The sequence below is a fragment of the Martes martes genome, assembly GCF_963455335.1.
Source record: "Martes martes genome assembly, chromosome: 7".
Taxonomy (NCBI): domain Eukaryota; kingdom Metazoa; phylum Chordata; class Mammalia; order Carnivora; family Mustelidae; genus Martes; species Martes martes.
Genome location: NC_137894.1, coordinates 108,720,427 through 108,748,106, shown reverse-complemented (window position 1 = coordinate 108,748,106; position 27,680 = coordinate 108,720,427). Strand labels below are relative to the sequence as shown.

Sequence of the window (27,680 nt, the reverse complement as noted above, 5' to 3'; positions counted from 1 at the left end):
TCACTTACACCAGAAATCAACAAAATCCACCTTTCTCATATAATGATCCGATTGTCTTATAATGGCCAAGTCCCACGAGAGCCTTCAATCACGTGTATACAGTTGCTGAGTTTTTATTTAGTTCAGAAGCTTTTGGGTCCAATTTTCTTCTCGCGCTCAGGTTTAAAATAAATATTATCAAAACATGAAGCAGAGTCATGGAAAGTTGAGAGTTCTAGATGGGACCGTATTCATTCATTCACTTAACAAAGACCGGTTGAGTGCTTACTACCTGTCAGGCACTGTATCAGGCACTGGGGATGCAAAGATGAGGAAGTGTAAAAGATTTTCCAGAGCCAGGAAGAGCACGTTTGAGGATCAAAAACAACAGCAGGAACTAACTGCCTGGGGAAGTCCAAACAAGGCTTGTCATAACAGGCTTAAACAGAAAAGGACCAACTTCCCAGGTGCCTTTAAAATGTCCCTGCTAAAGCAGGTAGGACCTGGCAAATGTAGACTGATAGATGAGAAGACTGGCCAGGACAAGAGATTCTGTTCATGTTATAAATCACGAATAAGTGCAAAATCATTTCTTCCAGTCCACCACAACAGAGCCAAGGGTTCAGAAATGGATTTGTACTTCTGGAAGGTAAGAAAAATCCTTTAAATATAAATTTTGTATATCATAGGATAAAAAGGCAAACCACGGTTCACATTTATTTTCTACAGAATGGACTATACATTTTATTTATTTTTACAAGGACTTTTTTGTACTACATAAGTACTATGTGCTTATTAAAGTGAGTTTTTTAATAAGATGGAAAACAAAAAAAAAATGAATTAAATCTATCCATACAGTTTTAGACAATTTTTATCTCTAGTATAGTTTTTTTATTCTGCTTTTACAAAGCTGTTAATTATACTACAAATTTGTTTTCTTCTGCTAAATATTAAGCATTAGCATTTCCATGTTGTTAGTCTCCATAAATGCCGTTATAACGCTTATACTGTAATCTTGATTGTATATAGAAACTTGAACTGGGAAAGAATAGCAAGAGTTAGTCTCCTCAGCTCCTCAAGAAAACCAAAAAAAAAAGAAAAAAGTTCTGTTACTGTTTAGCTTCTGTTCATTTATCATTGGTCAATAAATTACCCAAAAAGTATTCAGGTAGAGCTTGCATGTTTTAGGAACTATGCTAGGTGGTTAGCAAGATAATCAATCCTTAAGAATATGGACTCCAAGGTCAAAGGGAAACATTCCCTCACCTTCCTTGATTCCTGGCTATTGTTACCGCTGGGCTCCCGCTCTGTTCTGCACAGATTAAATCAAAGAATTACTGAGTCATATCATGAGACTAATGCCCAGTAGGGCAGAAACGGTGAATGGTCAGCAGTAATAAGGACCTAGGCTCATCTGAGCCAGAATATGAAGTCTGGCCTCAAAATCCCTACCCAGGGTAAGAGAAGCAAGGACTAGCACCCATCCGCGGCTGGCTGGGTACCAAGTGAAGGACAGCGCTTTCCACAAAGGCCCGAGACACCAAAGCCATCAAGTCCGGGAAGCTGAATGGTCTTGTGCGGAGGCAAAGCCATGTCACCGAATTATTTGGGAACTAGTGGTTTGGAAGACCTGAGTTCCAGTCCTCGTTTTGGCCCAAGCATAGAGAACACACTTAACATATCTGAACCCTACTCTTCTCACCCATAACATAAGGGTGCAGCTAGACATTCTCTAAGAGCCCTTCTAGCTGGTTAAATCTGTGATTTTTGCGATGTTACAAAAAGCAGAACTCACAGTCCCCAGAAGTACCAAACTCAACCATCTTACCACTTCTCAAGCATTATTTCAAATGCCAGGAATGAAGAAAAACCAGTTCCTAGCCACTCTAGAAGTTATGTATACCCTTCTAGTTCAGCTACTGAGTTATTCTGGGTAGTGATCAATCTCGAGTCTGGCTGGTAATGCCAATGAGGCTGGGGGACGGTGCGGGGGAGTGTGCTGAGGCTCTGAACCCTGAAGGACAGTCACTGTGTTCTCTCCTATGGCCACAAGCTAACCACCTACCCCATGGACCCCCAGAGAGTAGAGAGGGTCTGATCAGTTCAAATCTTCCCCTCTAATAGAAAAGAGTAAAGATTCACTTTAAATGACTGACGGCCATGACACATTCTCATTATATGACATTCTTTGACAGTATGAAAACAGAGGGTAAATTTTCTTACTATTAAAAATTATTTGCATTTTTGGGACGCCTGGGTGGCTCAGTTGGTTAAGCAGCTGCCTTCGGCTCAGGTCATGATCCCAGCGTCCTGGGATCAAATCCTCTATCAGGCTCCTTGCTCGGCAGGGAGTCTGCTTCTCCCTCTGCCTCTGCCTGCCACTCTGTCTGCCTGTGCTCACTCGCTCTCTCTCCCCGACAAATAAATAAATAATGTCTTAAAAAAATTATTTGCATTTTTTCTCAAAATGATTATCCTTTCCATGCTGTTAGAGTTTTCTTTGTAATTTTTTAATAGATGATAGTCCATGCCATTTTTTAAAAAGATTTTATTTATTTGTGAGATAGAGAGGACAGACTGTGGGCACAAGAGAGCACAAGCAGGGGAGGGGCAGAGGGAGAAGTAAACTCCTCCCGGAGCAGGGATCCCAACCTGGGCCTTGATCCCAGGATCCAAGGATCACTAACTGAGCTGAAGGCAGACGCCCAACCTACTGAGCCACCCAGACACCCCAGTCCATGGCATTTAAAAACAAAATTTATAAGATTACTGCCCCAATAAGTACAAAATATTTTTTAAGCTTTATTTATTTAAGTAATCTCTACACCAAACTTGGGGCTCGAACCCAGAGATCAAGAGTCAAATGTCCTACCTACTGATCCAGCCAGATGCCCCACTACAAAATATTCTATCAAACAATTTAGACATCGATTTATGAGATATAAAATTGATATACATCCAGTAGGTAACAAAGCTTGCACCTGATAATTGATTTTGCACCTAATAACCTGGAAATTACCTCTATTCCACACCTCTGGAAATCAAAGTCTATGATTTAAAAAGAAAAAAAAGGAAGAACACTCCATGTAGTAAACAAGTGGAAAACAGAGCATGCATTCTGGGAATTATAGTCATCATGGGAATTATAGTCAATTATTCTTTTTTTTTTTTTAAGATTTTATTTATTTATTTGACACAGAGAGAGAGCACAAGCGGGGGAGCAGCAGGCAGAGGGAGAAGCAGGCTCCCTGCTGAGCAAGGATACCCCCCCAACATGGGACTCGATCCCAGGACCTTGGGATCATGACCTGACCCGAAGTCAGATGCTTAACCAACTGAGCCACCCAGGCACCCTTACAATCAATTATTCTTAACAAAAGAATCATGACTTATCTGAAGATCATGCATCCAAAAAGGAAACAAAGGCACCATCAACTCTCAATTACCTAAGCACACATATCCCTTTTGGTGCATTAGTCAGAGTCCCATCCCTTGGGCAAGGACATTAAACAGAGGTGATCAAGTTTGTGTTGTCTGCCAGTATGCACGCTTCTGCAGGTAGTGAGCCCACCCAGCAGTGCATTTGGAATTTTGATCATGACAGAGGCAGTGGGAATGTTAAAGCTACTTTGATCCTGTGAAATGGCACCATTATCTGTTGGTGCTAGTACAACACAGGTGGTTATTGGGCCCAGTCACCTAACTACAAAGCAAAAGGATCTCACGTTGGCACAAGGAGGGGACGGGCAGGTCAATGAAGAAAATCAGCATCCATTCAACTTGCTGATTGTTTCAACTGAGGGTTGGTAAGTATAAGCTGAGTATCTGAAATAAACACAGACCAGGGGCACCCGGGTGGCTCAGTGGGTTAAGCCTCTGCCTTCAGCTCAGGCTGATCCCAGAGTTCTGGGATGGAGCCCCGAATCAGGTTCTCTGCTCAGCAGGTAGCCTGCTTCCCTCTCTCTTTCTGCCTGCCTCTCTGCCTCTTGTGATCTCTGTCTGTCAAAAAATAAATAAATGAAATCTTTAAAAACACACACACACACACAGAGCCTACTGAATAGCTCTACTTCAGGGGCTCACAGTTTAACCTCTTCGAAAAAGAACAGATGACTTCACAGACCGCCATGAGAGTTTACACGGTCCAGATGTGACCGTCTACTAGAAAATTGTTTTAAATATAGGAAACAATTATTTTGAGACTGTGACAGGCAATGCAAGAGTGTCATTCTTCTGAGAAAGGAAATGAGTGAGGGGAGCCTCCTGACGGCCAGTGTTTCCAACCTGGACACAATGTGCAGACCCTAGCAAGACAAGAGGAATATGAAATAGAACCTGAGCCTCACTGAGATCAGAATTCAGAAAGACCCAGGTGGCTAGAGCAGGGAAGGAAACAAGGTTGGGTAGAGGAAGAAGCTGGGGCTGCCAGAGGGCCTCCCCTCGAAACCCTCGCCCCACAGTGAGCTCTGTGGGTTAAATGGCCCTGCAGAGTTGTCATCAGCGGCCTAGATGGTCTTCACATTCCCACCTCATCAGCCGCTGGATGAGAAAACCCTATCCCCACCCCTCCCCAGGGAAGGGGCACAACCCCAAGTGAGTGGGTTCACTGTTGCCCAGAGGCTGGGCGAGTCCTCCATTAAAGAAAGATCTGGATGGCACATCAGTGTCTACTACAGGGCACTCTTAAAATCATGTCTAGTTATTTTACGTCTCGGCTTGGAACACTTCAAAGGCTCCCCAACAAATGCACAGCATTCCAAGCTCTTCAAGATCTGGCACTTGCCCACTTCTTCAACGCTCTCTCTTAACACTTTTGGCAGAGGCCCAAGGCGACACACACAGCAAGTGAATCGAAGCTCTCTTTAACGGCCCGTGTTTTCTCTCCCTGTTCTGCCTTTGCACATGCTGCTTCTCCTGCCCCAGCCCAGCCAGAGGGAGGCTACCTGCCTTTGAGCTCCCCACGCACCCCACCCCTGACTTTCAACTCAGTACGGATATCACAACTGTCGGCCCTGCACGTCTGAGATCCCAAGTGGACCAAAAGCCCCTCGAGAGAACCACTTTCTTCTTGGAAGCCGCAGCACCAGACACCAAGGGTGAGGCAGAAAGTAGGTACTGAACACACATGTGGGACGTCAATGGAGGGATGGACGGACTCACGAAGCAGTCTCACCAGGTACTTCCTATCTCAAATTGTGCCTAGAGTCACTTCTCTGGCCCCACAAAGTTGCTGTCCACCTCCCCACCCCACCCTCCAGTCCGAGAGATTTTGCCTTCCCTGTGGTCTGAGACGAGGTCCGTTTGCCCTTGTCTGATAAGGTCGAGGAGCAGGAAGATGCTTGCGCTGTCTCTCTGGCCCTGCCACCCTGGCTGTGGTTCTCCTCTCAGCTTTGACCTGCACACTTGTTTTCCTCTCCTGAGCCCTCGGCTCTCCCCTGGGCCATCCACCACCACCCCTGGCCCCTTCACAAAATCCTCTTCCCAGTGCTGCAATACACATTTTTCATTTCAAAACAATTCACTAAGATGCCTGGGTGACTCAATCATTAAGCGTCTGCCTTCGGCTCTGGTCATGATCCCAGGGTCCTGGGATCGAGCCCCGAGTTGGACTCCCTGATCGGCGGGAAGCCTGATTCTCCCCCTCCCACTCCCCCTACTTATGTTCCTTCTCTCGCTGTCTCTATCTGTCAAATAAGTAAATAAAATCTTTTTAAAAAAATTCATTAGCTTCTGTATTTTAAGCAATAAAAATGGTGCTACATTTATTATTTTATGATAGAAAACATCAGGCTGTGGTCTAGGACAACTTTCCCCAAAATCCCTACCTCTACAGGGAATGAATACTAAGTATGTAATATAATTTTTTTTTGCATTTCCAGTCTTTATTAACTGACACTTCTCCATATCTAGAGTACAATGAAGCTTGTACTTATAATAATATAAAAGAACTCTGAAATTTTGCAATGTACCAAAAGATTATGAACCTCAAAGAAAACTTCAGTTGTATTCAATATCTTCATAATATTCATCATTTGACAATACGTCAAAATGTGACAATATTCACCAATATGACACTATCTTGGTCAATTTATTCCTCAATTACAGCAGAAAACTGAGCAAGTTAAAGGTATACACCTGTTCTCAAGAAGACCCACTCTAGACAAAATTACATTAAAGTTTCTGCCAGACTGGTAAGTGCTATATAGATCCTAGAACAACAGTCACTAATGCTCAACACATCTGAGAATAAAAGGGTCCAACAGTGAAAACATGTCTTTCCCATCTCATTCCCTAGAAAAGATAAGTGAAGAACGAAATAGACAAAGGCTTGAAGAGCAAGCAAGAATGCAAATATCTACAAAAACTAAGTAACTAATCCTTGAATCATCTAAAATGGATTATAATCTCTCCTATGTCATACATGTTCAAATAAATTCTGCCCTTTTCTGTGTTTATTGAAACTGAATTTGGCCATGCCCCGATCATTATTATAAAATGTAATGAAATATCTGCAAAAGCAAAGTTCATTCCAAATATCAAAGGCCAAAAACTGCTCTCAAAGATTCATGTACAAATGGAATTCATGGAATGTAGATAATTCCTGAGGCTTGACTCATAAGACTAAACATGGCTGAAAGGACAAGATCACAATAATTATCGACCCGCAGCCAATGCAAAGTGTGTCTGTCCAAAAATACATTTGCTCACTGCATACAATTCTGTTAAAAAAACAATAGAAAGCTGTATAAAAGAAGTTATAATGAACCAGGATTATGTTAAGAAACAATCGTTTTGTTTTGTTTTTTTTTAAGATTTTTATTTATTTATTTGACAGGCAGAGATCACAAGTAGGCAGAGAGGCAGGCGGGAGAGGGGGGTAAGCAGGCTCCCTGCTGAGCAGAGAGCCCTATGTGGGGCTCCATCCCAGGACCACAAGATCTGGACCTGAGCCAAAGGCAGAGGCTTAACCCACTGAGCCACCCAGGCGCCCCAAGAAACAATCGTTTCTTATTTGTAACCTTTATTAGAGTGAAGAAAGATACTGAAGTTTTAAATATAAAAGAATAAAAAACTAAGCATATTTCCCAACAAATAACACCTAATTCATGACAAAATAGAGTGCTTACTATGCACTAAGCGTTTTATGTACACATGTGATTTCAACCTCATAGAACATCGCTGACACAGATACTAACATCACCAGTTTACAGAAAACAAGGGCTCCTTCTCCAGGTGGCTCAGCCTGGGGGCTGGGTCTCAGAGCTCCAGCTGTCTCACTCTTGAATCCAAATTCTCAACCTCTATTTCATATAATCAATCCCAGAATGACGTGGTCAGGATAAGTAAACACTTCAAGTAATTGTATAACTCACACTTAATAACATCAACACTTGTTCTTAATCAGTCTTGATGGAACTCCTTGACCCACTACATACTATATCTGGAATATGATTTAGGTTTTCTTTGGTGACTTACATGCACCATTACTAATATTCATTTTATTGCCCTTATCTCTAATTAAAGCCATGTACGGACTCTATGCAGCTCTTCACTGAACTCATCCCAAGGAGTACATCATTCAAGCTGACATTTTTCAGGATGCACAAAGAACTAACTGCTTCTCATCCTGGCTCTGCCACGTCCCCAGGCCATAACCATGACCATGACCATGACCACGTCCCTGCCACTCCCCGAGCTTCCTTCCTCTGCGGTGACAGAGAGACCTACAGCTCCACCTGCCTCGCAGAGCTTGCTAAAAGGTTCAAGGGAAACATAACACAAACATGATCAAGACGCTGTAAACTACAAAAGGACTGTAGGTTTTATTATTTCCCTTCAATGAAATGCTTGGATTATATACTCTTCCTCTCCAATCCTGTTTTAAAGAGGAATGAAATTGGAGCACCTGAGTGGCTCAGTGGGTTAAAGCCTCTGCCTTTGGCTCAAGTCATGGTCTCAGGGTCCTGGGATCAAGTCCTGCATCAAGCTCTCTGCTCAGCAGGGAGCCCGCTTCCCTCTCTCTCTCTCTGCCTGCCTCTCTGCCTATTTGTGATCTCTGTCTGGCAAATAAATAAATATTTAAAAAAAAAAAAGAAGAAGAAGAAGAAGAATGAAATTCACATGTAGCTGACAGTCTCCACAATCCATCCACAATCCAACAGCGGTTCAACGAGCTAGCCAGTCAGAAGCACATTACAGTTTCCAGTGACGAACATCAGTAATTGTGCATTTTGTCCTGATGGCCTTGGCAAGGCCAGAGCACTTAAGGTTGTGAGAAGTTTGTGTTTCCCCGAGCGGTGTGAGCACGCAGTATCTTAACCACTGGACATTTAGCATGAAATGCAGCAAAAGGCTTCATGATAGATTAAATCCATTAAGGGAGGAATTAATCTGGACTTTTCCCATTCCTTTAGAGAAAGTAATCCGTGTTATATCCTGACACAAAGGATCAAATGCTCCTATAAGCAATATCCCATAAAGTAACCCAAGACAAGAAACAATCATGTGAACAGCTTCAAAGGTCATTGGAAGACAAAAAAAGTTTCCTCTAAAAAACAAACCAAGATCTGACACGTATTAACAGATAATTCACATGAGAGGAAACCCAAAGACTAAACAGACACATGCAAAAAAGTTCACCTTCCTGGGTGCCTGGGTGGCTCAGTGGGTTAAAGCCTCTGCCTTCGGCTCAGGTCATGATCCCAGGGTCCTGGGATCGAGCCCCACATCGGGCTCTCTGCTGGGCAGGGAGCCTGCTTCCCTTCCTCTCTCTGCCTCTCTCTGCCTACTTGTGATCTTTCTCTCTGTCAAATAAATAAATAAAATCTTTAAAAAAAAAAAAAGTTCACCTTCCCTAATGGACAAAGAATTGATATACCTCTACACGATACAGACAATAACGAATTTGGAAATTAATCTGTGACATATTGCCTGAATCATAAAAATACTCATGCAATTTGGCTCAGTAATCCCGCTCCTGGGATTATTTTAAGTAATTTGTTAGAAACAAAAAAGATACATGAATATAGATACACATATACAGATCCTCAAAACATTGGAGTGCTTTGCCAAATTTGGTACCTCAATGTGAAAAAAAAGTTTTTAATCAAAACAAAAGCAATCATTATTCTATGCAAAATATTAAATAAGAAAATACTAAGTAGGGGCACCTGGGTGGCTCAATCGTTAAACGTCTGCTTCGGCTCAGGTCATGGTCCCAGGGTCCTGGGCTCCAGCCCTTGCTCAGCAGGAAGCCTGCTTCTCCCTCTCCAACTCCCCTGCTTGTGTTCCCTCTCTCACTGTTTCTCTGTGTCAAATAAATAAATAAATAAAATGAAAAATCTTTAAAAATAAATAAAATACTAAGTAAGATAAACAAAAAACAAATGGGTTCAATAGGAGTGTAACCATACAAAGGTATAGGCAAAAAGATAAAGTGCAAAAATAAAAATTGTTGTGTTAGAGTGATGCCACTTAGAAAATTCTCATTCGGGACGCCTGGGTGGCTCAGTTGGTTAAGCGGCTGCCTTCGGCTCAGGTCATGATCCCAGCGTACTGGGATCGAGTCCCGCATCGGGCTCCTTGCTCAGCAGGGAGCCTGCTTCTCCCTCTGCCTCTGCCTACCACTCTGTCTGCCTGTGCTCGCTCACTCTCTCTCTCTCTAACAAATAAATAAATAAATAAAATTTAAAAAAAAAAAGAAAATTCTCATTCAATATCGTTAAGCAGGACTCCTCGCTGCCTCAGTCAGTACAGCGTACAACTCTTTGATCTTGGGATTGTGAGTTCAAGCCCCACACTGGGTAAAGAGATTATTAAAAAAAAAAAAAAAAATTTTTTTTCTTAAAAAATATCCTTAAGCATCATTGCTACTTACTTCACCTTCTAAATGAAAAATATGTAACGCACATCATTTTTTTTAAACCACTTAAACTCAACATTTGCCACATCCCTTCAACCAACTAAAATAATGTTTATAAAATTTAGAAGATTATCTACAAAATAAGAATCAACCAGAAACCATTCCCTTAAGAATGTGATTTGTGACGGGGCACCTGGGTGGCTCAGTGGGCTAAAGCCTCTGCTTTCAGCTCAGGTCATGATCCCGGGGTCCTCTCTGCTCAGCAGGGAGCCTGCTTCCTCCCCTCTCTCTGCCTACTTGTGATCTCTGCCTGTCAAATAAATAAATAAAATCTTTAAAAAAAAAAATGTGATTTGTGGTTAATAAAAATAAAAAATAATAAATCTAAGTCCTTTCAGTGCCCCTGTGACATCCATCACAGAATCCTCACAATAACCTTTGCTAATATGAATTCTCCTTGTTTTTTCAGACTTACTGAAGAATTTAATTTTGTGGTATTTATAAAAAAAAAATACTCTGGCATACTAAAGGGAAAACACAGAAAGACTTGTATCTTCTGTTGTTTAGTTTAATGTTCCTCCATTCTTCTCAGGCCCTAGAAGATGAATTTGGGAAGCCTCTTCCTTTCTGAGTGATGCTACACCTGACTACTGTCCCTTTTCTCCCTGAACACAATTAACAGTCTCTGTGAAATTCGCTTTTCCACCTTCTCAGCTTCCCTTCTAGAATACAGCAGCTCCCTGGAAAGGCTTTCTTGGAAGAAATGAAAACCAACAGACTATTTATGGTAACTCTCTGGGTTCAGGGGGTGGAGACCCTTGATGGGCTTCAGTGGACTCCGATGGGCCTTCACGGGGATTTTCCACGTAGACCTGCCTGTCTCCTCCCTCTACTCACCGCCCAGTGACCACTGGGGCTAACTCTGGGGCAGGCGGCCTCTCAACCAGAAGTTCATGGTCAGGGGTGCTGGGTCTCTTTTCCCTGCCTGACAGAGGACACATATTTGCAACAAGGAAAAGATTTTGAAGTTGATCTTCTGATAACCCTTGCATGAACAGAGGCTTCCTGATAGCTGTTATTATTAAGACAAATCAGTCCTACCTGTTTTTCTCATTACAGTCTTCTTGGTTTGTGAGGCAGTGGGACTCTTTAAACTGCCTAGCATTCTCCAGATACAGAACAGACTTCTCTTACATGTATCCCTTCCCCTGATGAAAGATAAGGTCATTCTCCTGGAAGGCCCTCAAACTCCCCAGGCTGAGACCAGGGCCTTCTACCACTGCGGATGGAACAGAATCCTCCGTGCCCTATGCTACGGCTCTCCCATCCTTGCCTACACACAAAGGCCTTTTTTCCTTAGGTTTATTATCCCCACAACAAGGGCTCAGTCATGATCTGTATATTATCACCTTCATGAATCCATTAATTCATTCCCTACGTAACAGAAGAAGATTCCTCAAGGATTTGGGGTGCTTTACACCATTAAAACAACCAGCAACATGAACGGAGCAAATGAAGCAAACTGCGTTATGGAAGTGCCTGGGACCGGAAGGGTTGGTTATTCCTGAATGTTCTTTTTCTTATTTTATTTTTATTTAAAGATTTTTACTTATTTGTTTGACAGACAGAGAGACAGTGAAAGAGGTAACACAAGCAGGGGGAGCAGCAGAGGGAAAGGGAGAAGCAGGATCCCGACAGAGCAGGGAGAGCCCAATGTGGGACTCAATCCCGGAGCCCTGGGATCATGACCTGAGCCGAAGGCAGATGCTTAATGACTGAGCCACCCCAGGTGCCCTTTGCCTGAACGTTCTTTTCCGTGCCTTAAAAAGGAGCTTCACCAGCAGAAACTGAAAGGACAGAAATCCAGAGAGAATGGGTGTCCGCAAATCATTATCTTGATTCCTGGGTGGCCCCAAATATAAGTGATATTAACCAAGTTGCCCCCCACCTCCCCAGCTTAGGAGATAAGGGTGTGTGTTGCCACCCCCCCCAACTCCCCACAGGCCTGCTAACCGGGTCTACAGGCCTCATCGGGTGGTGTGGACAGATCAGATGCAGACCGCTGAGATCTAGACACACCGGCCCCACGGGGCAGAGTCCCATTCAAGTTCCCACATGTGCCCGTTCAGCTTCACCCACCCACTCGCCATGCAGAGAAGACCACGTGTGCCAAGGCAAATGGCCCAGCCTGGAAAACCCAGAAGGCCACACCTTAACACGCTTAGTCATAAAATGACACGAGAAACACCAGGGAAGGAAAGAGGCAGACACAGAGATTAAGAAAACAAAGCAAGAAACACACAGGAAAACATGTGTACGTTCATTACGAAAAATGAAATCCATCTCTTTGATCCCAAACAGCATCGGTAAATATCCAGCTCCACATACTGGCTCCGAACAACACCGTCGTCTGCCCAGAAATTCAGAGCTGTGACAATTAACACCTGTGTAAATCTTCTGACGCACTCTATTTCAATCCCAGTATTAAAATATCAGAATTAAAACAGTGCTTCTTTCTACTTCCATGGTTTCCTTAGTCTCTATGAAGGCAAAATGTGAATGTAGGCAACCAAATCACTGCCTTCTCAGCAGGGCAACTGGAAACTCTCAGAGACCTCCTGTTGATACAAATCCCTCCCCCAAATCCTCCTCCTAAACTTTTGACCTATTGCTTCTAAGCTCACCAATTCTTGGCAGTGAGTGGTAATGAACTTAAAAAGTGAAGTTTTGTGGAGCCTGGGTGGCTCAGTGGGTTAAGCCTTTGCCTTTGGCTCAGGTCATGATCTCAGGGTCCTGGGATCAAGCCCCGAGTCTGGCTCTCTGCTCAGCAGGGAGCCTGCTTCCCCCCCTCTCTCTCTGCCTGCCTCTCTGCCTCCTGTGATCTCTCTCTGTCAAATAAATAAATAAAAATCTCTAAAAAATTAAAAAAAAAAAAACAGTGAAGTTCTGGTCAACCTGGGTGGCTCACTCGTTAAGCCTCTGCCTTTGGCTAGGGTCATGATCCAAGGATCCTGCGACGGAGCCCCGCATCAGGCTCCCTGCTCAGCGGAAGTCTGCTTCTCCCTCTGCCTCTCCCCCTGGCTTGTGCTCTCTCTCTCACTCTCTTTCTCTCTCAAATACATGAATAAAATCTAAAAAAAAAAAAAAAAAAAAAAAGAATTATAGTTCCCATTTGACTACAGGTTAAGTTATAGACTTCCCAGTTTTTCTTCCAGTGGCCTGGGCCTGCTATTTTTACATAGGAAAACAGTGATGATGCACCTCTTTTCTCTCCCTGAGGGTTTCCCATAATCTATTTATAGAACTGGGCATTTTCCAAACCCAGACATAATTCCCTGTGCCATTTTTGGGGACTGACAATTTTGGTTTTGTTTTTCTCTTATCTCAAGGGAAAATCAATCGCCCAGCAAATTAATGTATCCTGCATCCTCTCACCCTCAGAGACCAAAGACCAGAAGCGATTTAGGTTTCAGTTGGTCTCTTTCCAGGTCTGAGTGGATATTAATCCTCAATAACAGGTTTGCTGGACAAGCAACAGACTGGGCATCCAGGGAAAGTAGATCTGACCCCTTCTATCCCCCCCTCACTCACTAGGGGGACCTCGAACAAGTCATCATACTATCTTAGTTTCTCTGACCATAAAAGATGACGACCAAAGCAGTCAAAAGGAACATATTTTGCTGGTTTTTGAAAATTAGAAAGATGAGGCAGGTGCCTGGGTGGTTCAGTCAGTTAAATGTCTGCCTCTTGGTTTCAGCTCAGGTTGTGATCTCAAGGCCTTGAGACTGAGCCCCAAGATGGGCTCCGCATTCAGCGCGGATCCTGCTTGAGATTCTCTCTCTCCTCTCGCTCTGCTCCTCCCCCATTTGTTTTGTTTTGTTTTGTTTTGTTTTTTAAGATTTTTTTTATTTGAGAGAGAGAGAGACAGAGTGAGAGAACATGAGAGGGGAGGTCAGAGGGAGAAGCAGGCTCCCCATGGAGCCGGGAGCCCGATGTGGGACTCGATCCCAGGACTCCAGGACCATGACCTGAGCCAAAGGCTGTCGCTTAACCAACTGAGCCACCCAGGTGCCCTGCTCCTCCCCCATTTGTACACACACGCTCGCTCTCTCTCTCTCTCTCTCTCTCTCTCTCAAATAAATAAATAAAATCTTTAAAGAGAGAAAGAGAATAAGAAATAATTCAAATATAATGGTATCCACTATCACAACTACTTAAGCTTTAAGCAACCACCTCCATCCAAGGCCACCAAACGTACACCCGTACCTCCATATAGCACAGCCCCAGCATACACTGCTTAGGAACCAAGCAAAGAATACGTTGTAGTTGAACAGACATTGAGGTATGTTTTTTTGAAGCCCTGGAACCAGTACACAACCACGGGCTGCTAGATCCTCTTGCAGACCTGCAGCAGAGGGGCACCTGGGTGGCCCAGTTGTTGGGTGTCTGCCTTCACAATCTCGGGGTCCTGGGATCAAGCCCCGCATCGGGCTCCCTGCTCAGCGGGGAGCCTGCTTCTCCCTCTCCCACTTCCTCTGCTTATGTTCCCTCTGTCACTGTATCTCTCTGTCAAATAAATAAATAAAATCTTAAAAAAAAAAAAAAAACCCTATGGCAGGAGAACTCTGGGAAATCTCTTCCCCAGGTTCCCATCAGGGTCCACAGGCCTACGAGAGGCTTCTGGTGCCTCCAGGCTGCCGAAAGCACCCCAGAGATTTGAATGAAGTCAGGCTTTGATCTACTTCAAGTCCTTAGGGGTTTGGGGTCCAGATTGGGAGAACTGGGAAAGTCCACGCCTCTGTGTGAAACCTTATAAAATCTTCCTGGAGGAAAGGAAGAAAGGAAGCTCCAAAAAAAAATGAGATAATTTTAGATTTCTCATGCCAAGCCATCGCAAATTTGGGGGATCAGCTTAGGAAAAATACAGGAGCCTCAGGTCCACTGTACTCTGAACCAGAATCATTGGGATGATCCATGGTCCACAGACCTCCCTAGGGCGGAGCAAAATCAAACAGAGAGATGTGCTAAGGTACAGTGAATGCCCTTGCAACAGGCACTCTGGCCAGAAATCCGCTTCCATGCTGAAGTTTCTGGCACAGTCTGGGAGCTCCGGAACCCCGGCGAGGCCATCAGCCAGCTCCTCCACCTCGGCAGCCAAGCATCACCTTGGGGATGCACTGTTAGTCCTTCAAATGCACCTGCTTAAAGATTCATGCCAAAAAAAAAGGAGAAGAAGAAGAAGAAAAACTATTTACTGTAAATGTTATTATTTGAAAGTTTTATTTGTTATTATTTAAGACGTGAGGGGTTCTCCCCCCTCCATGTTCTGGCTGCTATTGATGAGTATTTCTTAACTCACTCAATTTTTTTTTCCGTTCTGTTAGTCTACATCAATCAAAGTACTTTCACTTCACCAATCCCTTTGTGCAACGTCCCACAGAGGTATGTGATTCCACAAAAGCAGGCTACAGCTTGAGCGCACTGGTCCAGTAACACCCGTCCCTGTACCTTCTCCGCCCCGAGCTCAACTTCCCACTAGAAGGAGGAAGTGATAGGGTTGGAAGACAGCCCTAAAATGTTGTCATTGTTATTGTGAACCTTTAAATAGATCTTTGTATCTGTAAAGGGTTTGGGGTTCTGCTCACAGAGATCCTGTGGGAAGGCCCATGCTACTAGCCCCATCTTTGATTTTCATCTACGTTGCACGCTACATTGTTCCTGCAAACGGGGACTAATAAAGTGGAAACTACCCACCCACCCCCACCCCACGTCCCCCACAATTCCTTAAAAAATCAAAGACTTGAAAAGGTTCTTTTTACTCATGTGATCATGGAGATAAAAATTAATCTGGATGACTCCATCTCCGAGAACTCCGCCTGCCCACTAGTTTTAACACCATGCCCTTTGCCCTAACAACAAAATTTCTTCCAACACTTTTCTCTTTTGACATTTTTTATCTTCTGCATCAGGACATCAAATTCATAGGACAAGACATGCAAGGAAAAGGAATATTTCAGAACAACTGTGGTAATTAAGCAAAATTCAGCTTCATTTTGACGAAGCAGACGCAGAAAGCTAAAATGAAAACACAGCTTGCTTTCAGAATGGTTATATATATTGCTAATTCTTTCAGCAAGATTTTTGTTTTCGCTTTGGGGATTACCCACTTCAAATCCCTGGGTTTTGTTTCTTAAAAAAGCAGTTATGGCAAATGGGCTCAAAATATGATCTGCCTCTAAAAATAAACATCTTTGTTTTGAAAAACATTCCTAACTTTAAAGTTCCGGCTATTCCCAAAACAGAAGACATAGTTAATCAGCAATTTTTAAGAGAGCTCGGGCAGGTTACAGAAATTCTTCCAGGAACCCCTTGGCCCATCCTCCATGCACACTATCCAGCAAATTACAGTACTTTGTTAGCTCCCAACAACAAAAGAGGCCTACAGAGCATGCGGGGGGGGGGGGGGGGGGGGGGCGGCGGTGGAAAGGTGGAAAGGTGGAAAGGTGGGGGGGGCTGTGGGGGATCTTTCTACTAATGGGGGGGAGGGGCAGCGCCCAAATGTGATACTCTAGGAGAAGGCAACCTCTAGTACTAAAAGTACTTTTACATGTTTATGTCCTTTTGTACAACAAGAACTAGGTTAAAAAAATCGAAATGAACAACATGTTGGGTGCTCTGAAGGATGGCTATCAAACAGATGCAAGTGATTTGTAAGTAAAAAGAAACGAAGGGAAGGAAGCCAATAAGCCAGGAAAGCAGAATGAATAGGAAGATTACACTTCCCCAGTCAGCGAGAAAGGTTTTAACTGTCCTAATCCAAGTGTTTAAGACCCTTGAAAACAATAACCTTCCAGAAAGCAGATACAAGTAGTCGACAAAAGAACAGACAGCCTAGCATGTGCCTCTGTCAAGTCAAGTCACCATTCACTGGGGGACAAAAGAGGGAGAGAACCAAAACCACGAACCCAGATAGTTTAAACAGATAAAGTTCTAGAAAGAATTTTCCAAGCTGTGGCCTCAATCCCCCTTTATATTCTGTGGCCCATCTGTGGTCTACTAAGGAAGCAAGGGTGCCATTACCCTGCTTTATTTAGTAAAGGCAAAAAATGAGAATTTTACAATTTCCCATTAAGACTTTCCTCCCATATTTTATTTTATTTTATTTTTTAAGATTTTATTCATTTACTTGACAGAGAGAGATCACAAGTAGGCAGAGAGGCAGGCAGAGAGAGTGGGGGAAGCAGGCTCTCCATGGAGCAGAGAGCCCGATGCGGGGCTCCAACCCAGGACCCCGGGATCACGACCTGAGTTGAAGGCAGAGGCTTTAACCCACTGAGCCACCCAGGCGCCCCTCCTCCCATATTTTAGAGTATAATAAGGAGAACACCTTCACCTGCATGACCATGTAAATATAGGAAAATAAAGTCTATCTTCATAATAAAGAATGTTAAGTCTTGGGGCGCCTGGGTGTCTCAGTCATGAAGCGCCTGCCTTCGGCTCAGGTCAAGATCCCAGGGTCCTGGTTCCAGCCCTGCCCTGTGTGAGGCTCCCTGCTCAGCGGGAGGCCTGCTTCCCCTTTCCTCAGTCCCTGCTGGTGCTCCCTCTCTCGCTGTGTCTCTCTCTGTCAAATAAATAAATAAAATCTTAAAAAAAAAAAGTTAAGCCTATGCCAAATCCATTTTGTGTAAGGAATATGTCACAGACATATTAACCTATTAACACTCGGACAATCCCATGGGTATACCTGACATCAATCTGATAAGAGAGATGATATTGAAAGAACCTTTTTGAACATGAATAGCTGTATACAGCTCCAATAATATTGGGAAGGCAAAGCTATGAAAGGTTTTAAGTAGCTTCTTAAGTAGAGATGTTAATGTTATTTGTCTATTAAACAATACTTTCCAAAAAATACAAAAATAATATACTCACAAATCAGTAAGGTAAAGACAAACAACCTAACAGGAAAATAAGCAAATGATAGGAATGGGTCCTAGAAAAGGACTTAAAAATACTAGATATTCAAACATTAGTGAATAGATAAATAAACTGTGACATATTCATACACATGAATATTAAACAATGAAAATGGGGGCACCTGGGTGGCTCAGTGGGTTAAGCCTCTGCCTTTGGCTCAGGTCATGGTCTCAGGGTCCTGGGATGGAGCCCCGCATCAGGCTCTCTGCTCGGCAGGGAGCCTGCTTCCCCCTCTCTCTCTCTGCCTGCCTCTCTGCCTACTTGTGATCTCTGTCAAATAAATAAATAAGATCTTAAAAAAATAAAATAAAATAAAAATCAATGAAAATGAATAAATCAGAGCTACACATACCAATATTGACATAGCTCACAAATAAAAAGTTGAGGGAGAAAAAAGCAACCTGCCGAAGAATGCATACAGAATGAGGCCAAACTACATGCAATCTTAAAAAATATTGCTTAGGGGGGTGCCTGGCTGTAGAACATTTGACTCTTGATCTTGAGGTCCTGAGTTCAAGCCCCATGTTGGGTTTACAGCTGACATTAAAAAAAAAAAAAAAAAAATTTGGTGAGGAGACCATGATATTCAGCCAGTAAGCTTGACATGGCTGATCTGTGGTTTATGGCCAGCCACCATTATGAGTGGCTGTTCCCAATACACTGTCAATTGTTAAATGCTTTGAAAATCACCCTTAACATTCATATGCAACATGGATGCCTAGGTGGCTCAGTTGGTTAAGCAACTGCCTTCGGCTCAGGTCATGATCCTGGAGTCCCAGAATGGAGTCCCAGGATGGAGTCCCACATCTGTCTCCCTGCTCATCTGGGAGTCTGCTTCTCCCTCTAACCCTCCCCACTCTCAAGTTCTCTCTCTTTCTCATTCTCTCTCTCAAATAAATAAATAAAATATTTTTTAAAAAATTCATATGCGGGGTGCCTGGGTGGCTCAGTGGGTTAAGCCTCTGCCTTCGGCTCAGGTCATGATCTCAGAGTCCTGGGATTGAGCCCTGCATCGGGCTCTCTGCTCAGCAGGGAGCCTGCTTCTCTCTCTCTCTCTCTCTCTCTGTCTGCCTCTCTGCCTGCTAGTGATCTGTCAAATAAATAAACAAAATCTTTAAAAAAAATTCATATGCAACAAAATTATAAAGAAATGTATGAGGATGATAAATACCCAAATTTGATAGCTACACCTGTGAAGAGGGTAGGGGTCACAACCATGTTAGCAATATTTTGTTTCTTAAATAAGCTGTTAAAGCACATAAGTACTGTCTGATGATTTATATGATTTCATAGACCTTAATACGTAACAATTTAAACATATATACACATACATAAATCGGCAAGAGCTCTGAGCCAGGAATCTGGATGGAGATAGCCATTTTATTCCTTGTTCTATCAGTTACCTGTGGGACCTTGTTGCTCCCGAATCTTGGTTCCTCTTCTGTGAAATAAGTGAATTCAAGTATCATTCAGTTCTAAAATTCTTACCTGAATCAACATGATGGCTGTGGGCCTCTCTAGATTCTAATAAAACAGCCCCCCACTACTGCCCCTGTACCAGCATTATAAATCATATAGGAGACAAGATTCACTGACTCCTTATGGAGAGCACATAAACATTTTAAAGCGCCCCAGGAATGGTTTTTAATCCCACCACTCTCTCTCTCCTTTACTGTCCTTTTTTTTTTTTTTTTTTTTTAAAGATTTTATTTATTTATTTGTCAGAGAGAGTGAGCACAGGCAGACAGAGAGGCAGGCAGAGGCAGAGGGAGAAGCAGGCTCCCTGCTGAGCAAGGAGCCCGATGTGGGACTCGATCCCAGGACACTGGGATCATGACCTGAGCCGAAAGCAGCCGCTTAACCAACTGAGCCACCCAGGCGTCCCCCTTTACTGTCCTTTCTGATGGAGACCTCTGAAAGCTAGCTGGCTGGGTTCAGGAAAGCAAAGCAATGATTATCAGTAAAGAGCCGGGGTAGTGTAATTGATCCAAGATAAAACATACTTTGTATTTAGTTGTGCCTATAGGTTATTTTACATAATAATGATACTCCTAAAGCGGGGGGAAACTGAGACCATTAATGAGTTATTCAAGGGCATACAACTCTCTGGGTAAACCCAGGATTAGAATTCATAACTGGTATCTTAGAAGAGATGTTTTTACTCAATTTTTTAATCTCTCCTATGACAGACCATTATTTCACACACCCTCAAGACTCCTCTTAGAGAAAAGAGTTCCCCTTTCGTCCCTACAATCCAACTATATTTAATAATTTACCAAGAGGTGCACAGTGACAAAGCAAATAAATGAGCAAATTCTTAGATCACTCAGTAAAACATTGTAGATTTTAATAAATAAGTCCCAGATTCTGGTACATACAATTTTGCTAGGAAAGTGCTATGACTTTAAAAAAAGAAAGAAAGAAAGAAAAAAGATGCATTAGATTATAATTTGCATGCTAGGATTTTAAGGAAATAGTCCTCAGGGAATTTTTTTAAAAATTCAAAATCTCCCCCCAAACAGAGCTCCTTTCTGTTCTTTGAGTTTGTGCTTCTCTTTAACTCTTTATTTCCAAAAATATCCCATTCGTTACTATGTGATTTGCACTGATAAATAGGGAGTTCTTACTTGACAACTAGTCTTACTCAACTAGTAAATCTTAGCATTCTGACTGGTTTGGGAAACTAGATGCAGCGGGGGTGGGGGGTGCTGAAAATTAACTGCTGTATGATTTAGAAGCTGTTTTTTCTAGGGTGCCAGCCAGGCGAGCAACTCTAACAGGTATTCATTTGTTAAAAAGTTGCTGAATCAAGCCACTATGGAAACAGAGGGTGTTTATGAAAAATAGATTTGATTTCTGAAATAGCAGAACTTTACACTGTGAAACGCTCCCTCCTTTCAGGCATCCCTTGTGACTTGCTAGAGAGCTTACAAACTAGTTTCCTTTTCATTTCTAAACAGACAGAAGTTTCTCACCTGAAGAGAAACAACCAAACTTGTTTGTTTGAGTTTTCCCCAAGGATACATATTTGCCAATTCTGTGGACACAATTCTGAGATCTGATTTGAGGTCAGATCATCTCAGGAAGAGAACAGAATGCACTTCTGTGTCTACTAAATTATCTCACTTGTTACTTATAACATGTGCGGTGACCCTATTAAAAATATGTCCAGCTTTTAAAAATAATAATAATAATTGTCTAGTTCTGAGATCACTATTTCTTTAGTATATCTCTTAATTCTTTAAAATATTTAGAATTTATGTACTTCCTTATGAAACTAAAAAATTTTTAAGTGACCCTGAACAGGTTTCTTTTCTTCTTCTTCTTTTTTTTTTTTTAAGATTTTACTTATTTGACAGAGAGAGAGAGAATGAGAGAAGGAACACAAGCAGAGGGAGTGGGAGAGGGAAAAGCAGGCTTCTTGCTGAGCAGGGAGCCCAATGCAGGGCTCAGTCTGAGCCAAAGGCAGGCACTTAACAACTGAGCCACCCAGGCACCCCGAAAATAAATTTCCTAAAACATAATCCTTACCGGGCGCCTGGGTTGCTCAGTGGTTTAAGCCTCTGCCTTCGGCTCAGGTCATGATCTCAGGGTCCTGGGATCGAGCCCCGCATCGGGCTCTCTGCTCAGCAGGAGCCTGCTTCCCCCTCTCTCTGTCTGCCTCTCTGCCTAGCTCTGATTTCTCTCTGTCAAATAAATTTTAAAAATTTAAAAAAATTAAAAAAAATTTAAAAAAAACATAATCCTTACCTCCATAACTGGGATTACAAAATTCTTAAATTTTCTTTTCATGGAATTTCAGACTACAGTTTTGAGATTTCTAAGAAATATTTTTTCATTCTCTCAAAGCCTTCCCACAGGGTGCCTGGGTGGCTCAGTCAGTTAAGCATCTAACCCTCGATTTTGGCTCAGGTAATGATCTCGGGGTCAGGCTCCATGCTCAATGTTGGGGGGGTGGTCTGCTTGAGATTCCCCCTCCAACCCATGAGCTCTTTCTCTTAAATAAAAATAAAAAAAGCCTTCCCCATGAAAATATACCTGACCTGTCCCCAGCCCCTGAAACACATAGAACATAAAACACCCTCAAAAAGTAACACCACCTAAGTTGTTTCCTCCTCATCAGTGAACAATTAGAACACTCCCCCCCAAAATGTCTTATCATTCCACAATATTTTCTTTTTTAAAAAAAAAGATTTTATTTATTTATTTGACAGAGATCACAAGTAGGCAGAGAAGAGAGGCAGGCGGGGGGGGGGGAGCAGGCCACCCCAACTGAGCAGAGAGCCCGCTGTGGGGCCCAATCCCAGGAGCCTGAGATCATGACCTGAGCCGAAGGTTTAACCCACTGAGCCACCCAGGAGCCCCACGATATTTTCTTAGGTGGACCAAAACTAGAACTACCAAAGGATCTTGAGAAGACAGACCACTAAGACAAAAGAAAATCTCTGTGTAATCCTTTGGCTGAAGCTCCTCCAATTTATTTAGTTACAAAGCTGACCAACTAAGAGAAATAGATTTGTATCTGTTTCAAGAGCATATCTCACTATTTGCACATTCCTTCTGACAATCTACAGCGCTAGGAAAGTAAGGTTGCAGTGAATTCTCCTTTGTTAGAACTTGAAAGTAAGAATAGTAAAATTCTTCTAACATGGGTGGTCGAAATCGCAGATTCTCTTTTTGCGAAGAATGACAAAACTACTAAGAATAGTTAAGATTTATTTAGTTCTTCATTTGTGCCAGATTTAAAAAAAATTTTTTTTTATTTATTTAATTTATTTATTTGCGAGAGACAGAAATAGTGCAAGAGAGCATGAGTGGGAAGGAGGGGGAGAAGCAGACCCCCAGCTGAGCAAGGAGCCCAACGTGGGGCTCGATCCAAGGACCCTAGGATCATGAATTAAGCTGAAGGCAAAGACTTAACTGACTGAGCCACCCAGGCATCCCTGTGTCAGATATTTTATATGTGCCATCTCTTCTCATCCTCACAAGTCCGTAAGATAAACACTACCCCATTTAGGAAAACAGAGAAGTAAAGTAACTTGCCCAAGACCATTCAGCGAGTAATTGGCAAAACTTGCTTGAACACAAGCGGGCTCCAAACTCCCTGGTTTTTTTTTGTTTTGTTTTGTTTTTTTTAATTTGTTTGACAGACAGAGATCACAAATAGGCAGAGAGGCAGGCAGAGAGAGAGGAAGGGAAGCAGGCTCCCCGCTGAGCAGAGCCCGATGCAGGGCTCGATCCCAGAACCCTGGGATCATGACCTGAGCCGAAGGCAGAGGCTTAACCCACTGAGCCACCCAGGCGCCCCCAAACTCCCTGTTCTTAAAAGAAAGTTTCTAATGGGCAAGGCAGAGCTAAGCCACTACTCACGTATTCTGCGATTCTGTTAGAGAAATTTACCAAAGCACATATTATCTGAGCAGTCCACGTAGGAAGTGATTAACAGACTATTATCGTGACCAAACTAAAATGGATCTTTGTGAGTTTAAATTTTCAGCTCAATCTGCCCTTTCTCCTCTTTAAATAAGATGAAACGTGTCTTTTTTTTTTTTTTTTTTTTTTTTTTTTGCCCACTGTTGCAGCTAGCTGGCAAACTTGTGTAATAAATTAACTAACAGAACTGGTTTAGCAACAAATAAGCTCAAGGTCTCTAAATTCTAATCATAGGTACGTCACTGATTCCAAAGATGATCCCATGGTTTTTAAGTTAAATTTGATGTTTATATGGCTTTCAGAACACAGTTTAAATAAAGAACCCATATCCATGAAACCTCAATAATAAACCCTGATTCCAAATATCTAGGTGAAAAGGGAAAAGCACAAATTCTAGCTACTCTGCTTAATTATTGCCAGGGTTCCGGGTATTGGGAAACATTCAAATGGTATAAACACAGAACTGTCCGCAGTGATGATCTCTAGGGACAGAGACGGCAGGAATGGAAAGTGAAAATAATATGAGGAAGGGCTTTGCCTTTTAATATGTGTGTTGTTGCATTTTTGTAAGAACACAAAAAAAATTTTACACAAATGCTCCAAGTCTTGGCAGATTTAATTTTTAACCTGCACCCACAAGCCTGACATCAGAACTACACATTTCATCACCTAATGAAGGGAATACTATTAAGGAAAAGACCATCATTCTCTCTACCCCTCTCCAACTCAACTAAAACAAGACTTATTTTATAAACTGTTCATCCTCCGGGGCCCCTGCGTGGCTCAGTTGGCTAAGCATCTGCCTTCAGCTCAGGTTGCTGTCCCTGGGTCCTCAGATGGAGCCTCCCACTGGGCTCCCTGCTTGCCGCTGAGCCTGCTTCTCTCCTCTCTCTGCCTCTCCCTGCCATGCGAGCTCTCTCCCTCCCCCCTTCTCCCTCTCAAGTAAATAATAAAATCTTTTTTTTATTTTATTTTATTTATTTATTTGACAGAGAGAGAGAGAGAGAGAGAGATCACAAGTAGGCAGAGAGGCAGGCTGAGAGAGAGGAAGGGAAGCAGGATCCCCGCTGAGCAGAGAGCCTGATGCGGGGCTCAATCCCAGGACCCTGAGACCATGACCTGAGCCGAAGGCAGAGGCTTAACCCGCTGAGCCATCCAGGCGCCCCTAAAATCTTTTTTTAAGGATCTTATTTATTTATTTGACAGAGAGAGACACAACGAGAGAGGGAACACAAGCAGGGGGAGTGGAAGAGGGAGAAGCAGGCTTCCCACTGAGCAAGGAGCCCAGTGATTTGGGGCTCGATCCCAGGAGACTGGGATCATGACCTGAGCAGAAGGCAGCCACTTAAGGGTTGAGCCACCCAGGCGCCCCAATAAATAAAATCTTTAATAAAAAAAAGTGTTAACCCTTTCCTACCCAAATGTGTCCATTTCATCAGAACAAGAGGGAAAAAAAAATCCTAAGGGACTTCAACCTTCAGGCAGCTCTAAAAGGAAAGGAATAATAGAATTTGAGAAAGAAGATTGGAAATGGAACTCCCTCGACATTCTTCAGGTAACAAAGGGAAATCTCCCAGGTAGAGGGTTACTCTCTCCTCAAGGTAAAGAATATGTAACGGGAGCCTGAATGTGGAAATCACACACTCATTCTTCCCAGCCCCGGCTTGCCTCTTGCTCCAAAGAGCCTGAAGAGAAAGATAAAAGTGAGAAGTGCTTTGTAACAAAGGTAAATGTTGAAAGGATATCAGGCCTCTCCTGAGCTATTTCTTCATCAGTAAAAATACCATCTGCTTCTAATAATGATTTGGGGATTTTGGAGATGCTTAGCATAAATCAGAGGCATGACAGATGCGCAGTAAGTGTTGGCTTCTTTCTTGCAGAACTAAATATCCAGCTGCCAGCTAGATGTCCACTAATCTTTGGGCTCAAAAGATTAGCCCACTAGGCCCACCCTACCACCAAGATCATCCATTCTCTCCCATCCTTCCCCTTCCTGTGTTCTCTCTCTCTCAAGTAATGGCACCAACGTTCTCTTTGACATCTAATTTAGAATTCTCTCTCTTCCACCTCCTTTTAATACTCTCTGACTCTGTCCTCTGAATTTCTCCATCATTCACCTGGATTTCTGAAAACACCCTGGAGAGGAAACCCCCTGCCTCTCCAATACATCTTCCAGAACATTATCATGGAACAGAGCTCACACCAAACTTGGTTCGTCACTGACAAGAATACGGTCCACTTACACGTTCAAAAGTCCCCAAGATCTAACCGCGAAACATCTGGCCAGACCTCTCCCACTGCATCTTGCCATGAGTCCTGCCCTGTAGTCTGTGCTCTTCCTGAGCCTAATCTACTCTCCTCCATTCTCCACCCACAAAAGCCCTAGTCTGCATTCTGGGCCTGGCTATGCACCCAAATTTAACGTCGATGTGCCACAAATCTAGCCCTAACTTCCCCAAACCAGGCATTAATTACCACTGATGTTACACATGCACAGCACTTTGCCTTCACTTCAGGTGCGATTTCTTTCATTCTGGATCATACTAGAATAATTAGTTCATGAAGCCAATTCCCCCAATCCCTGAAGAACAGGGGCCACATCTGATCACTTATTGCCACCTCCACACCTGTCACTTAGCCCCTAGTTCACTGCACCCTTGAACTGAATGTAACAGCTAGCATTGATTACAATGTGTTGTGCAGTATGCAACAATAAATACCGTACTGTCCACTAAGTGTATTATCTCAGTAATATTCATCACCCTCCTTTAAGGTAAATCGTATATTGACCTCCATGTTACAGATGAGAAAACTCTACTCAGGTTACGTCATTTTCCAAAGCGACGGAGCTAGTATACGACAAAGCCAGGATCTGAACCAAGGTCAGCCTGACTTCAGAAGCTATACTCTTAACTATTCCGCTACGGCACAGACATTTCCAAAATCCCCTCGTTCCTTTAGTACTTAACACATGGGAGTATTACCCAAGGCCAGGACTTCAGTAAATTATGTCTTATCCTATCAGCACATGGAGGCCATTTTGGTTCTGCTCTCGTCCAGGGTCATACACAAGTAGGTCCACCGTCTCCCAGATTCACTTATTTTTCTCTGTTCCTACCTCCACCCCCAAGCCCCTAAAAAGCAAATCAGAAAAAAAATAATAATAATTTGGAAGGCAAGGACAAGAAGACAATTAAATCTTCCCTACTTTGTGGAACATACAACATTAATAGTAACTTTATAAGGTTTAACAGGCATATATAACCTGAAAGAATATGTTGGATCATTCCAAAACATATTTGCCCTGCTCAAACCTGAAATCGGCAGCAGTTACTAAGAAAACACGCAGTCAACCGGGAGACGACACAATGACTCATGAAAGGCGCAAGCTTACTTTTCCAAGTCTCAGAAACCATCACTAACAGAGTCTTGTCACCAAATCATCAACCTGTGGTTATAAACATTCTGGCGTTTCTTTTCATCTGGCCTGGAAGGAATCATAACCAGTTCTGGACTAAACACTAGCTATTAAATTAATTACTATGCAACTAAGCTGAAGCTTCCTATAATGAAAGAAAGTACAAAGACTACAAAGGTAACAGACTTTCTTTTAAACAAAGGTCTATTAACAGTAAAAGTTCTTACTCAGTGTCATCAAATGAGTGACTCTAAAGGACATTCAAGAGAACACTTGTGACCCATTTTTCTTGTCAACATACAAATGCAGATAATAAAACACACCTTTAACAGTTTTAAAAACAGAATTTATAGTAGGCACCCCTTTTTTATTTTCTTCTTTCTGAATCACTTGCTCAAAAATTTGAACAAAAAGCTCTAGCATGCATTTTACCAAACGATCCCATCATATGTTGGCTGCGTCACCTACCACAGTACTAATAGCTTAGATTCGTTTGAGTTGTGGGGGGTTTTTTATTATTTGTTTTGGGGGCATGGGAAATGGTCTTTATTTATTTTGTTTCAGTTTATACTTAAGATAAAGATTACTTCTGAGTAATTAAATCTTCTGTAAATGAAAATTAGCTAACTTTTATGGTATGACCCCTTATTTAATATATCACACAGAACAGCCCTACCTACAGATCTCAGTCATAATATGATCAATTTTATCCTCAGGGTACCCCAGCTTGTACTCGAAAGCCAGAGTAGGAGAAAAGTGGTGGTATGTCTGTGTAGATTAATTCTATATCACCCACCCCCCAAACATGAAGTATCTCTCAGTCCAAACTCTAATTAAATAGGTCAACTCTAACCTTGATGAAAAGAGTGTGTTTAGCACACGGACTAAGATGAGAGCATTTTTCTTTTAAAGATATATTGTTCATCCCTAAATGTTAAATACCTTTTCTGTTCAGATACAGCCACATAACTGCTAAAATGAGGAATAAGGGACACCTGGGTGGCTCAGTGG

General features: G+C 42.6%; 1 protein-coding gene across 1 annotated transcript in view; it reads right to left on the bottom strand.

Annotated features, from left to right (window-relative positions):
• SYNE2 (spectrin repeat containing nuclear envelope protein 2) overlaps nt 1-27,680 on the bottom strand; it is a 328,404-nt gene that overhangs the window by 288,619 nt on the left and 12,105 nt on the right. The window lies entirely within an intron of this gene.